This window comes from Scyliorhinus canicula, unplaced genomic scaffold (genome assembly GCF_902713615.1).
Source record: "Scyliorhinus canicula unplaced genomic scaffold, sScyCan1.1, whole genome shotgun sequence".
NCBI classification, from domain to species: Eukaryota; Metazoa; Chordata; class Chondrichthyes; order Carcharhiniformes; family Scyliorhinidae; genus Scyliorhinus; species Scyliorhinus canicula.
This window is the reverse complement of record NW_024055473.1, coordinates 20,769-34,833: the sequence shown is the minus strand read 5'-3', so window position 1 is coordinate 34,833 and position 14,065 is coordinate 20,769. Positions and strand designations below refer to the sequence as shown.

General features: G+C 45.7%; 1 long non-coding RNA gene and 1 other non-coding gene across 2 annotated transcripts; one reads left to right on the top strand and one right to left on the bottom strand.

The window, feature by feature from the left end:
- Positions 1–9,329: 9,329 nt before the first annotated feature.
- LOC119959849 lies at positions 9,330–12,548 on the bottom strand. Its single transcript, XR_005459304.1, has 2 exons — positions 12,393–12,548; positions 9,330–9,782 (listed from the first exon to the last, which is right to left on the bottom strand). It is a non-coding gene; the product is annotated as an uncharacterized LOC119959849 (long non-coding RNA).
- On the top strand, positions 10,994–11,066 carry trnak-cuu. Its single transcript has one exon. It is a non-coding gene; the product is annotated as a tRNA-Lys (tRNA).
- Positions 12,549–14,065: the final 1,517 nt, after the last annotated feature.

Here is a 14,065-nt window from a genome sequence, read left to right as displayed (position 1 = left end):
TTATACTGGTACAGACCCTCAGGTTGAGGAAGTGGAAGAGGAGAGCCTCCCTGCCCCTCAACCGTCTATGGAGTTCAATCTCCCATCTTCGGATTTCACCAAGCCCCTCAGCCCCTCACTGATTAAAGCACTCTGTAAATAAAGTTCGACCCTGTATTATATTGTCCTATACTCGACTGCCGAGTTAGGAAATGTGATGTTGTGGTGTGAATGGTTAAGGTTTTAGAGTGTGAGGAAATGTTTAAGTTAAGTTAGGGATAATTGTGATAGGTAGAGGTTCCCAGTTTATGGTAATGCATGTCCCCTTTGACATAGCGCCAAGTAGAACTGTAAGGTAAAAATTTTTTCTTCCCATAGTTTAAGATAGAGTAGCCCAGGAACTGGCAAGAGGTCAGGGGACACAAAGAAGGCAACCCAGATGCACTCAAGGCGACGTACATAGGTGATCCTTCACAATATTTTGATTGTGAGGATCACAAGGAGGGAATGTAGCCACCTAAAATGGACGCTGAGCTACAAAATAAGCCAAGCGCTAAGTCTGCAGGGAAACAGACAGTTTAGCCAGAACAGCAGTCTGCAAAGAGAGCATTTTGCATTCTGCAAGTAACAGAAACCAGTTTGGGCTCAGGTGAGAAGACCTTAGCTAGGTGCAAATGGCAAAACGCTTTGCATGCTAATGAGGCAATCAGACCTGAACACCCACACAATATACATTTGATTCTGAATGGACACATTTGAATCAAGGCCCAGACATCGAGGCACCAGAAACCTCCAAACAAAAGGGCATAAGAAACGCCCCCCCCATCACGGAGACCCCCTCGCATTGGGGAATTTAAACAGTATCGATGAGGAATTGACCCAATAGATATCCAAAGGTTAAAGCCCGCCCAAGAAGAGGGAAGGACATTGGGATCCCTATAAAAGACAGGGACCTCGTGTTGTCCTGTCTGCTTTTCCGTGCTCCGGCTCTGACCAAGAACTTGAAGATCCAATCTGACTCCAGCCGTCGAGCACCAGCCGCCGAACCGTAAGTGCCAGTACGACGCTCGCTACGCGAACTAAGCCCGCTAGAACCCCCAGTGACCAGAACGCTTGCTGAAGGTTGCAGCCCAAGACCAGGACGAAGGCCTCGCTCCCTGACCTTGCCTGTTCCTGTTAGATAAGTATTCTGATTACTTTAGTTTAGTCATAGCTTAGTCTCTTAGTGTGTGCATGAATATTTATTACAACTGTATAATAAATATTATCGTTTGGACCTTACTAATCGGTGTATCGTCTTTATTACTTTGAACTTGACCTTGGAATACTCGTGACGGTGTCTATACGGCACCTGGCGACTCCTAAGCTGAATAAATACACAGAACAGAGCCTAGTGGTGTTAAGCACTTGGAAGTTAATACACCCCAATAAACGCGTTTTGCCCACATAGCAAAACGTGCAACAAGGAGCAGGAATATCTTGCTGCAATTATACAGGACAGGGCGAGGCCACACCTGGAATATTGTGAACAGTTTTGGTCTCCTTATCTGAGGAAGGATGTTTTTGCTCTGGAGGAAGTGCAGCGAAGGTTTACCAGACTCATTCCTGGGATGGTAGGACTGACGTATGAGATGGAATCAGTTAGGATTGTACCCGCTGGAGTTCCGAAGAATGAGGGAGGGTGGGGATCTCAGAGACCTATAATATTTTAACAGGACTTGACAGGTTTGATGGTGGGAGTGTACAGTACCAGACGTCACAGTCTGAGGATACAGGGTAGACCATTTAGGACAGAGATGAGGAGAAATTTCACCAGAGTGGTGAGCATGTGGAATTTGTTACTTGATGCAATATGCAGATAGTTCAACATAGCGAAGGGGCAGTACTGTATCTGGTATTGGGGAATGAGCCTGGACAGGTGGTTGAGGTTTCAGTAGGGGAACATTTTGGGAGTAGTGACCACAATTGTGTATGTTTTAGGGTACTTTTGGACAGGGGTAACCCTCACGTTAAGGAGTTAACTGGGGAAAGACAAATTACGATAACATTAGACAGGAATTGAAGAATTTGGATTGGGTGCGACTGTTGGATAGTTAATCAACATCGGACATGTGGGAGTCTTTCAAGCGCCAGTTGATTAGGATTTAGGAAAGTCACATTCCTGAAAGAACGAAGGGTAAGTATGGGAAGTTTAGGGAGTCTTGGAAGACAAGGGATAACGTGAACTTCGTCAAAAAGAAAAAGGAGGGCAGCACGGTGGCCAAGTGGTTAGCACAACCGCCTCACGGCGCTGAGGTCCCAGGTTCGATCCCGGCTCTGGGTCACTGTCTGTGTGGAGTTTGCACATTCTCCCCGTGTCTGCGTGGGTTTCACCCCCACAACCCAAAAATGTGCAGAGTAGGTGGATTGGCCACGCTAAATTGCCCCTTAATTGGAAAAAATAATTGGGTAATCTAAATTTATAAAAAAAAAGAAAAAGGAGACTTTTGTATGGTCTAGAAGGACGGGGACAGTCAAAACCCTCGAGTAGTATAAAGAAAGTAGGAATGTACTGAAGCGGGAAATGAGGAGGACTGGAAGAGGTCATGAAAAGTCCATGGCAAGTAGGATCAAGGTGAATCCCAAAGCTTTTTATTCATGTGTAAAAAGCAAGAGGGTGGCCAGGGAAAGGATTGGACCACTTAAGGAAAGTGGGGGGAATCTATGTGTTGAGCCAGAGGAAATGAATACTTTGCATCAGTGTTCACTAAAGAGGGACTTTGTGGAAGGTCATACTTGGGTAGGTGTGTGGACAGTCTGGATCATGTTAACATCGAAAAGGAGGAGGTATTGGGTCTTTTAAAATATATTAAAGGTAGATATGTCTCCTAGGCCAGATGGGATTTATCCCAGAATACTGAGGGAAGCAAGGGAGGAAATTGGTGGGGCCTTGACTGACATCTTTGTGTCCTCATTGGCTACAGGTGAGATCCCAGAGGATTGGAGAATAGCTAATGTGGTACCACTGTTTAAGAAAGGTCGCAAGGATAATCCCAGAAACTATAGACAAGGAGCCTCACCTCGGTTGTAGGTAAATTACTGGAGAGAATTCTCGAGGACAGGATTTATACCCATTTGGAAACAAATGGACTCGTATGCGATAGACAACATGGTTTTATGAAGGGGAGGTCATGCCTCACTAACTTGATTGAGTTTTTTGAGGAGGTAACAGAGATGATTGATGAGGGGAGGGCGATGGATGTTGTTTACATGGAATTCAATGAAGCCTTTGACAAGGTGCCTCATGGCAGACTGGTACAAAAGGTGAAGTCACACGGGATCAGTGGTGAGGTGGTAAGAATGGTACAGAACTGGCTTGCTCACAGAAGGCAAAGGGTAGCAGTAGAAGGATATTTTTCCTGAATGGAAGGTTGTGACTAGTGGTGTTCCACAGGGATCTGTGCTTGGGCCTCTGTTGTTTGTAGGGTACATAAACCATTTGGAGGAAAATGTAGCCGGTCTGATTAGTCAGTTTGTGAATGACACCAAGGTTGGTGTCTGGACAAATAAGAGGTAATGCATTTTGGTAGGTCTAACAGAAGGAAAATATTCCATAAATGGTAAAAGTCTTCGGAATATAGAAAGTCAGAGAGATCTGGGTGTGCAGGACCACAGATCTTTTCAGGTGGCAACTCAATTGGACAAGGTAGACAAGAAAGAGTATGGAATACTTGCCTTCATCGAGTATAAAAACTGGCAAGTCATGCTACAGCTGTAAAGAACCTTAGTAAGGCTGCACTTGGAATATTGCGCACAATTGTGGTCACCACACTTACCAGAAGGATGTGGAGGCTTTGGAGAGGGTGCAGAGGAGGTTGACCAGGATGTTGCCTGGTCTGGAGCGTGTTAGCTATGTGGAGAGGCTGAATCAACTCGGATTGTTTTCATTAGAAAGACGGAGGTTGAGGGGTGACCTGATAGAGGTCTACAAGATTATGAGGGGCATGGATAGAGTGGAGGGGCAGGCACTCTTTCCCAGGGTGGAGGGGTCAGTCACAAGGGGGCATAGGTTAAACATCCTTAGGGCAAAGTTTAGAGGAGATGTGCATGACAGGTTTAAAAAAAAACAGAGGGTGGTGAGTGCCTGGAACGCGTTGCCAGGGGAGGTTGTGGAAGTAGATACATTAATGCCGTTCAAAAGGCACCTTGACAAATACATGGAAAGGATGGGTATAGAGGGATACAGCACAAGGAAGTGCTGTGGGTTTTGGCAAAGGTTGCTATCATGACCGGTACAGACTTGGAGGGCTGAAGGGCCTGTTCCTGTGCTGTATTGTTCTTCTTTGTTGTTTGAAGTAGTTGAGGCCATTACATTGCATGTTTTCAAGAATAATAATAATCTTTATTGTCACAAGTAGGCTTACATTGCATTGAAGTTACTGTGAAAAGCTCCTTGCCGCCACATTCCGGCGCCTGTTCAGGTACACCGAGGGAGAATTCAAGTTATCCAAATTACCCAACAGCACAACGTTCGGGACGAGTGGGAGGAAACCGGAGCATCTGGAGGAAACCCACGCAGACATGGGGAGAACATGCAGACTCCGCACAGACAGCGACTCAAGCCAGGAGTCGAATCTGGGACACTGGCACTGTGAAGCCACAGTGCTAACCACTGTGCTGCCCACACAGCAGAAGCAGTTAGATATGGCACTTAGGGTGAAAGAGATCAAAGGCTATGGAGGGGAAATCAGGATTAAGCTATTGAGTTGGAGACAAGCCACGATCACGATGAATGGTGGAGCAGGCTCGTCGGGCCAAATGGCCTCTTCCTGCTCCTATATTCTATGTTTCTATGTAATCCCTTCTGCAGACTGGATAACTGTGTGAATTCATTCCCACATAGGGAGCAGATGAATGACTTCTCCCCGTGTGAATCCGCTGATGTTTCCACAGGGTGGATGAAGCAATAAATCCCTTCCCTCACTGAGAGCTGGTGACTGGCCTCTCCTCAGTGTGAACACACTGGTGTCTCTCCAGGTTGGAAAAATCACTGAATCCCTTCCCACACTGAGAGCAGATGAATGACGTCTCCCCAGTGTGAACTCGCTGGTGTCTTCGCAGGGTGGATAACTGAGTGAATCCCTTCCCACATTGAGAGCAGGTGAATGGCTTCTCCCCAGTATGTGTTCGCTGATGTCTTCGCAGGGAGAATGCAGCACGGAATCTCTTCCCACACTGAGAGCAGGTGAATGGCTTCTCCCGAGTGTGAATTCGTTTGTGTGCTTGCAGGCTGGATAACTGCGTGAAGCCCTTCCCACACTGAGAGCAGGTGAATGGCCTCACCCCAGTGTGAACTCGCTGATGTCTCTGCAGGGTGGATAAATCAATGAATCCCTTCCCGCACTGAGAGCAGGTGAATGGCCTCTCCCCAGTGTGAATTCGCTGATGTGTTTGCAAGGTGGATGAATGGCTGAATCCCTTCCCACACTGAGAGCAGGTGAATGGCCTCTCCCCATTGTGGACTCGCTGATGTGTCTGCAGGTGGGATAACCGAGTGAATCCCTTCCCACACTGAGAGCAGGTGAATGGCCTCTCCCCAGTGTGACTGCGCCGATGAACCTCCAGCTCAGAGTCCCCACATTTCCACGGTTTCTCCATGTTTTGGGTCTCCTCGTGTCTCTCCAGATTGGACAATCAGTGGAAGCCTTGTCTAATTACGGAACATGTGCACTGTCTCTCCTCACTGTGAATGGTGTGATGTTTTTTCAGGCTGTGTAACTGGTTAAAGATCTTTCCACAGTCAGTTCACTGGAACACTCTCACTCGGGTGTGTGTTGTGTGGGTCTCGGTACGTTTCCAGTCACACTCACGTTTAAAACCTTTTGGAAGCCGACAGATCGGACAAACATTTCTTCTGTGCACCGATGATATTCAGGTCAGAAGGAATTAAGTGAGTTTGTCGTATCAAGTTGTGATGTTTGAGATTTCTGTCTGTAATTCCTCCTCTTCCAATATCTTTTAAAAACAATTTACAAAAGTCATCAGTCAGTACAGGATAGAAATTCAGAGCTGACAAGTCGAGTTCCTCTCTCGTTCTCCAAAAGCTGTAAATCTCCATCCCACACACTCTCCCTCCATTCTCACTCTGCTGTATCTAATATTCACCCTCCCAATTCTCCTGAAGGTGCTGATTCATGTTGATTGACAGATCCAAGCTCAGCTCACTGCTTCCTGACCAGGTCACAGAGATTAGAATAGAAGCAAGAGTTGGCCATTCGGCCCACCGAGTCTGCTAACCATTCAATGAGATCCTTGGCCGATCTACCTCGGCACCATTTCCCCCACACAATCCCATATCCCTCGATATCTTTAATATCTAGAAACCTATCAATATTTGTCTTGAACATGAGGAAATGAATAAATGAATGTGATAAAATTAGAATTATTAGTTAAGATAGGATAGATAGTAGGGCCGGTCCGATGTTACTAGGGCCGGTCCGATGGTAGTAGGGCCGGTCCGATGTTAGTAGGGCCGGTCCGATGGTAGTGAGCTCACAGACAAAGGACAAAGAGATTTAGCCAAAGCCTGTTTGAAACCATCGGGGGAGGGTGGCCGCATGGTGAGTAAGGTGAAAAGAATGCTGGGGTTACAATGCAAAGTGACCAATTAGGATATAGGGCCAGGTCAGAAGGTGTATAGAATGACCAATGGGAAGCTTATATGTGACTCTTACTGTGATTTTGAATACATCAGCTGAAACCCTTTTGTCTTCTGTCTCACTTACTGTGGAACTCACAGGAGGCAGCTGTGTGTCCTGGAGTTCTCCCAGTAGGCCAGCCTTGCAAGTTAGTTATTATTAAATGATATGATACCTGCAAATCCATCTCTCATTTTATTGAGCCAGACTACCGGGTGAAGAATTTAGATATCAACATTTGGTGCCTGAAACCCGGGTTTCTCCAGACGATTACCGGCCAGCAGCGAACTCAGAATTAGGCTGATTTTGGACACGGAAAGCGGCCATGGGCCCACAATGTAAGTAGCTTAAAATTGCCACGTTGATCTCCCCTTTCCCATGGACTGATTGGCCTGGTCAATCGCGGCTGGTACGGTGCGATCGTCTCGACGAAATCAAAGGTCAGTCTGATGGATTCAAAGATTTTATTTCAGTCATTGCAGGTATGGTTAAGTTTTGGAATGAGGCGAACAGTTCAGTTGGTATCTGATGGGATGTTGCCTGGTTCCTCAGTTGCATGAGGCGAACAGTTCAGTTGGTGTCTGATGGGATGTTGTCTGGTTAACTCAGTTGCATGTGAGTAGCAAATTAAAAATTAGCTCTATTAAATTATACTTTAATTCGGTTCAGGTCTTTAACGGATTGATGTGATGTCGCGCAACAATTCAGTAAAAGACCGCTGATGGAATGTTGCCGCACACTTCAATTCCGTTCAATTCTAATTTGATGAAAAAATTGGTTAAGGTCCGTACCGGGTTGATGTGATGTCGCGAAACAGTTCAGTGAAGGAAGGATCGCTGATGGAATGTTTGCGGGCAGTTCAATTCCGTTCAACTATAGCTTCGCGAAGATATGGGTTGTTTGAATGAAACAGAATTGGGTTATAAATGACTTGTGTGTTGATGAATGAACGTATACGGATGTGAATTCCTTTGTCTGAATGGAGATCTCCAATGAATGAATGAGTCTGTTTGATAAGAATGTGATAACCTCTGTTCCTAGTTTTGTGAAATGTTGTGTTTTAGGAGGTATTAAAGTGAGATTTAAAATGGAGTAAGTATTTGAAAGTTCTTCAGAAACTTAGTAATAATGATTAACCAGGGGCTGGTTTAGCTCACCAGGCTAAATCGCTGGTTTTTAAAGCAGACCAAGCAGACCAAGCAGGCCAGCAGCACGGTTCGATTCCCGTACCAGCCTCCCCGGACAGGCGCCAGAATGTGGCGACTAGGGGCTTTTCACAGTAACTTCATTGAAGCCTACTCGTGACAATAAGCAATTTTCATTTCATTTTTCATTAACATTGTGGGAGTTAATTAGAACATAATTCTCAGGAAGAAAACAAAAAGTGAAATCAAACTGTATAAATTGGGATTTGTAAATGATTAGTTGCAACTCGGCATAGTCTTGGCTGCTAAAAAAAATTAAATAAATAAATAAAATAGTTTCACATCAATTAGAAGTTATAAATGGCCGGCGAGCAATGTGCTCAGCACTAAATGGACACAAAGAGATTTCCAAGCAGACAGCTTTGTGTAAGCTGTACTGCATGGCTCCGCAGGGTCCTAGTGCCCGACGAGCACGAAAAGTCACTTGCAGAAATAATGATGTTTGGCATGTTATAGACATTGAAGAAGGACATTTGGAGAATAAAGATATTGGACCAGAAGTTAGATTAAGAGAATTAATTGCAGTATCAGGAAATGAGAATCTGATTGCAGGGAAATATTAAATTAAAAAAATTGATGCAGAACCGGTATGCTCTTGACTATCTTCTGGCCCGTGAAGGTGGGGTATGCGCCATAGTGCAGGGTAAGTGTATCATGGGAGTTCAAGATTTAACCGCTAACATCACTACATTTATGGATCGCATAAGGGACCACCTGGATGGTATGCTCTTGGGGTAGCTGGGGATTCGGAGGTTGGAAGGATTGGTTGATAAATATGGCCATGTATCTAGCAGTGGCACTCGGCTGCATCTTTGTGGGCCTGGCCGTCCTTAAATGCGTGATAGGTAAAATGCAGAATGCGGTGGAACAGATAGCCGCCCCTAGAGTCTTGGTTGTTCGGATGCACAAGGGTGCAGAGGATGATGGGGTGCTGCAACAGGAATTAGAAATACAGCGACGAATGTTCCTAGATGAGGGGCCGTGACTGCGGCTTGGACCGATAGTTTATCATGAAATGATAAAAGGAGGGAATGAGGAAATGAATAAATGAATGTGATAAAATTAGAATTATTAGTTAAGATAGGATAGATAGTAGGGCCGGTCCGATGTTAGTAGGGCCGGTCTGATGGTAGGGGGCTCACAGACAAAGGACAAAGAAATTTAGCCAAAGCCTGTTTGAAACCATCGGGGGAGGGTGGCCGCATGGTGAGCAAGGTGAAAAGGATGCTGGGGTTACAATGCAAAGTGACCAATTAGGATATAGGGCCAGGTCAGGAGGTGTATAGAATGACCAATGGGAAGCTTATATGTGAATCTTACTGTGATTTTGAATATATCAGCAGATGTTTCTTTGTATACTCTCTCTTTACTCCTGGCTGCTACAGAAGACAGTGTGTGTGTCCTGTAGCTCTATGGATTGATGCAGCCTTGCAAGTTAGTTATTATTAAATGATATGATACCTGCAAATCCATCTCTCATTTTATTGAGCCAGACTACCGGGTGAAGAATTTAGATATCAACACTTGGCGGAGACTTCACTTGTGTACTGGATCTGGAAATGGACTGGTCCAAGCCCCTTCAACAGCTATAAATACACAATAACGGAGTGGAATCCGGACGGTCCATCTGGCATGACCCAGGCACCGGAAACGACAACAGCAAACCCAGGAAAAGATAAATAAATCTGTTCTCCATCAGTAAATTGTAAAAGAATTATGGGACACAGATTTAAGATTGTGAGCAAGATCTGCAGGGGAGATCGGAGGTAGACATTTTATACAGCGAGTGATAATGATCTGAACTCCATGCTGACACACAAAGGTCGATAATCTCCAGGTCCTGATAACCCAAATGGTGCTGTCAGAATTTGATGTGAGGATTGGTTTTGAGTTTCCTGTCTGTGAATCCCTTTCTAAGCCCCTGTGAAAGAAGTTTACAAAGGCATCACTGTCAGTCCAGAAATGAAATTCAGGAAAGATAAACATTTCTTCTGGTTTGAGTTTGCTGTGTGCAAATCCTCCCCTACTAATCCCCTGTAAAAGGAGTTTCTAAAATTAATTCACAACATTCCTCCCTCCTGCTCCCGGGTCCAGGATGACCGCTCATGCCCCCGCTCTATACTGACCCTCATCATCAGCAGTCCCATGATTTGAGGGTGATGGGAACTCAGGATGAATTTCTATCCTGGGTCTTCATGTGGCTGAACAGAACCTCAGAGCTTTGGACACATGGGGCAGGATGTCCAATGAGACAGTGAAATCCGGAGAGCAGGATTCACTTCCTTTTCTTTCCATCTCTGCCACCGCTTTGAATCATCAATAAGACATTGGGACGCAAAGACTAATCCAGTTTGATGGACAAGTTGTCTCCATTCTGAACAATGGGGAACAAGCTCCTCCCACTCATTGAAACATCGCCCCGACAAAGATGAGAAACGCGCATGCGCCCTGATGCACATCCAATAAAGATGGTGGCAAGGGCACCCGAAAAGGAAATCTGCGCAGACGCAGGAAAACTCCACAGGGACAGTGACCCAAGGTCGGAATTAATCATAGAATCCACAGTGCAGAAGGAAACCATTCAGCCTATCGAGTCTGCACCGGCGTTACCTGATCTGGCCAACTCACTGAAATGTGGTTAATTCTGAATTGCCCAGCAAACCACTCAGTTTCAGGACAATTAGGAATGGGCAACCAAGCTGGTTTGCCCGTGACACTCGCATCCCATAAAGAACAGAGAAAATAAAAGGGCTGTTTCCAGTGCTGGTTTCCAAGGAATCAGGACTGGGCCCTTCATTCCTGGTTTATATCATTGATTTGAAAGTAAATGTAGGAACATGAGGAAGAAGTTTACCTTTGACACAAAAATGATTGAACACTTGAGGAATGAGGAAGAAAGTTGGAGGGAAAACAAGGCAAAGGATGACATGATAAATGGCAGGACAGGACGAGTTAGGCCAGAGCTAGATTCCTGTGCACAGGAAGATTGCACCAGAGAGAGTAGAGAGTGGATTTAACAACATCAGCCAGAAATTGCCAATGTTTGCTCTGAGGAAAGTTTGGATAAACTGGGGCTGTTTTCTTTGGAACAGAAAAGACTGAAGGGAGACCAAAATGAAATTATGAAAAGCAGCCCGGCTAGCTCAGTCGGTAGAGCATGGGATTCTTAATCCCAGGGCCGTGGGTTCAAGACCCACGTTGGGCGCTTCAGCTTCTTTAATCTGAGAACATTGAGCTGAACTGTTTACGGTAGCACAGTGATTAGCACTGTTGCTTAACCCTGCCAGGATGCCGGGGTTCAATTCCCACTTGGGACACTGTCTGCGCAGAGTCTGCACGTTCTCCCAGCGTCCGTATGGGTTTCCTCCCACAAGTCCCGAAAGAGATGCTTGTTAGGTGAATTGGACATTCTGAATTCTCCCTCTGTGTACCCGAATAAGTGCCGGAGTGTGGTGACCAGGGGATTTTCACAGGGGACTTCATGCAGTGTTAATGTAAGCCAACTTGTGACAATAATAAAGATTATTCTAAATATATAAATTTCATGATGGCACAGTGGTTGGGGACCCGGGTTCGATCCTGGCCCTTGGTCACAGTCTCTGAGGAGTTTGCACATTTTCCCATTGTCTGTGTGGGTTTCACCCCCACAACCCAAATATGTGCAGGCTAGGTGGCTTGGCAAAATTAAATTGCCCCTTAATTGGAAAAAAATATAAATTTATATTTATAAATATTCTGAGGGGTCTAAATAGATTGGATAGGAAGGTCCTATTCTCTTTGGTTGAGGGATACATATAAAAGGGGGCAGAGATTTAGGGAAGGACTAGGAGGTTTAGAGGGTGGTGATGATCTGTGACATGCTGCCTGAAATGATGGCCTAAACCCTCATAACATTTAAAAGGTATTTAGATAGACAGTTGAATTGATGTAATTTAGAATGCTACAGACCACAATCTGGAATTTTATTTTATTTTTTATAAATTTAGAGTACCCAATTTTTTTTCCAATTAAGGGTCAATTTAGTATGGCCAATCCACCTACCCTGCACATCTTTGGGTGGTGGGGGCGAAACCCATGCAAACATGGGTAGAATGTGCAAACTCCATACGAACAGTGACCCAGAGCCAGGATCAAACCTGCGACTTTGGCACCGTGAGGCAGCAGGGCTAACCCACTGCACCACCGTGCTGCCCTCACAATCTGGAAATTGAGATTAGGCTGAATAACTACTTTGTAGCCACGATGAGCTGAATGAAATGCGAGAGGAACAATAAATTTTGATAAAATCCGGGATAGTAACTCTCACTACTAACAAGGTCAGCAGTTTGCCCAGTTTAGATGCCAAGTATGTTAATGTGGCAATTTTAAAATGTACCTGCATACATAAGAGTACAACAGCAGATTATTTAAGTTCCCCAATGTGATCGGTGTAATTAGTCTCAAATTTAACCTGGAATGGTCATTAAAAGTTTCCCAGTCACTCTGATATCTGAAATCTTTGTGCTCAGACAGAACAGACAAACCATTTTACCTCCCAATGATATTCTGGTCCTGATGAATCGAATAACTCAGTCACAAGATGATGTGATGTTTGGCTGGAAGTTCCCGTTAGTAAATCCTCCTCTTTCTAAAGGAGTTTCGAAAGGAATTTCACTCTCAGTCCTGGAGAGAAATTCACAAGATTCTCTCTTCCCCCTTCCGGTTCCTGGATGCCCGCGCATGCGCCCTGCTGCACATTTCCGCTGAGAAAGATGGTGGCCGCGCAGGCGCCCTGCTGCATATCGCCCCCTAAACAGATGACAGCCGTTAACAGGGGCCGATCAGAGAGAAAAACACCGATGCGGCTGGCACATGCGGTACAAACAACGAACGTAATCAAAAGTGCCTGAACCAATTCATCACCCTGAGGAACAAAGTGGAGCAATGGCAGATAAGGCTACCCAGAATGCCTGGCGCGACCGAATACACCCTATCTCCATCTCAGGAGTCAGAACGCGCAGGCGCCAGTTGCCCCGCCCCCGGAAGTCACCTCTCTGTGCGGAGCATGCGCGGTGCTGCTCCGGGCTGAGCGCAGCCGCAGTGAGAGTGAGTGCGGCTCCCAGAAGCTGAATGAGAGCCGCCGCGAGCGGGAACAATGGTGAGAACCCAAACCCCCCAATAAGACCCATTTGGTTTTATTGTCAGTCTGCAGACAGGAGCTGGAGAACTGAACCCAGGCAGAGGAGAGGGAGGGAGAAAACTGGGAGTGGAGGAAAGAAATGGTGAGATGGGTTTGGATTTCAGCCCAGGGAGGAGGGAGAGTGTGTGGGACGGAGATTTACAGCTTTGGGGGAACGAGAGAGGGAAAAATGTTCCAGAGAAACTAGAATTGTCTGATCAGAATTTTTGGACTGACAGTGATGACTTTTGTAAACTCCTTTTACAGGATATTGGAAGTGGAGGATTGGCCGACAGAACCAAATATCACATCGAGATCTGACAGCCATTCGATTCATCAGGAACTGAATATCATCAGTCTTTGAAACTGGAAGGAGAAATATTTGTCTCTTCCGCTTAAGGAAAAGGATGTCAAAGATCAGTGTGACTGGAAAAGCACCGAGACACACACACACCCGAATGAGAGTGTTTCGTTGCACTGACTGTGGAAAGTGCTTGAACTAGTTACACATCCTGAAAGAAAATCACACCATTCACAGCAGGGAGAAACTATACTCCTGTTGCGTGTGTCGACAAGGCTTTAAGCAGGAGTGACATAAGAACACCCTCACCATTGAGAAACCGTGGAAATGTGCGGACTGTGGGAAGGGATTCAGTTACCCACAACTGGAAGTTCATCGTCGCAGTCACACTGGGGAGAGACCGTTCATCTGCTCCATTTGTGGGAAGTGATTCACCCATTCATACAACCTTCTGACACACCAACGAGTTCACACTGAGGAGAGGCCATTCACCTGCCCTGTTTGTGGGAAGGGATTCACTCGGTCATCCCACATTGTGACTCATCAGCTTGTTCACACTGATAAGAGACCATTTACATGTCCTGACTGTGAGAAGAGTTTTAAATGTAAAAAGGATCTGCTGAAGGGCAGCACGGTGACCTGGTGGTTAGCACAGCTGCCTCACGGCACTGAGGTCCCAGGTTCAATCCCGGCTCTGGGTCACTGTCCGTGTGGAGTTTGCACATTCTCCCCGTGTCTGCGTGGG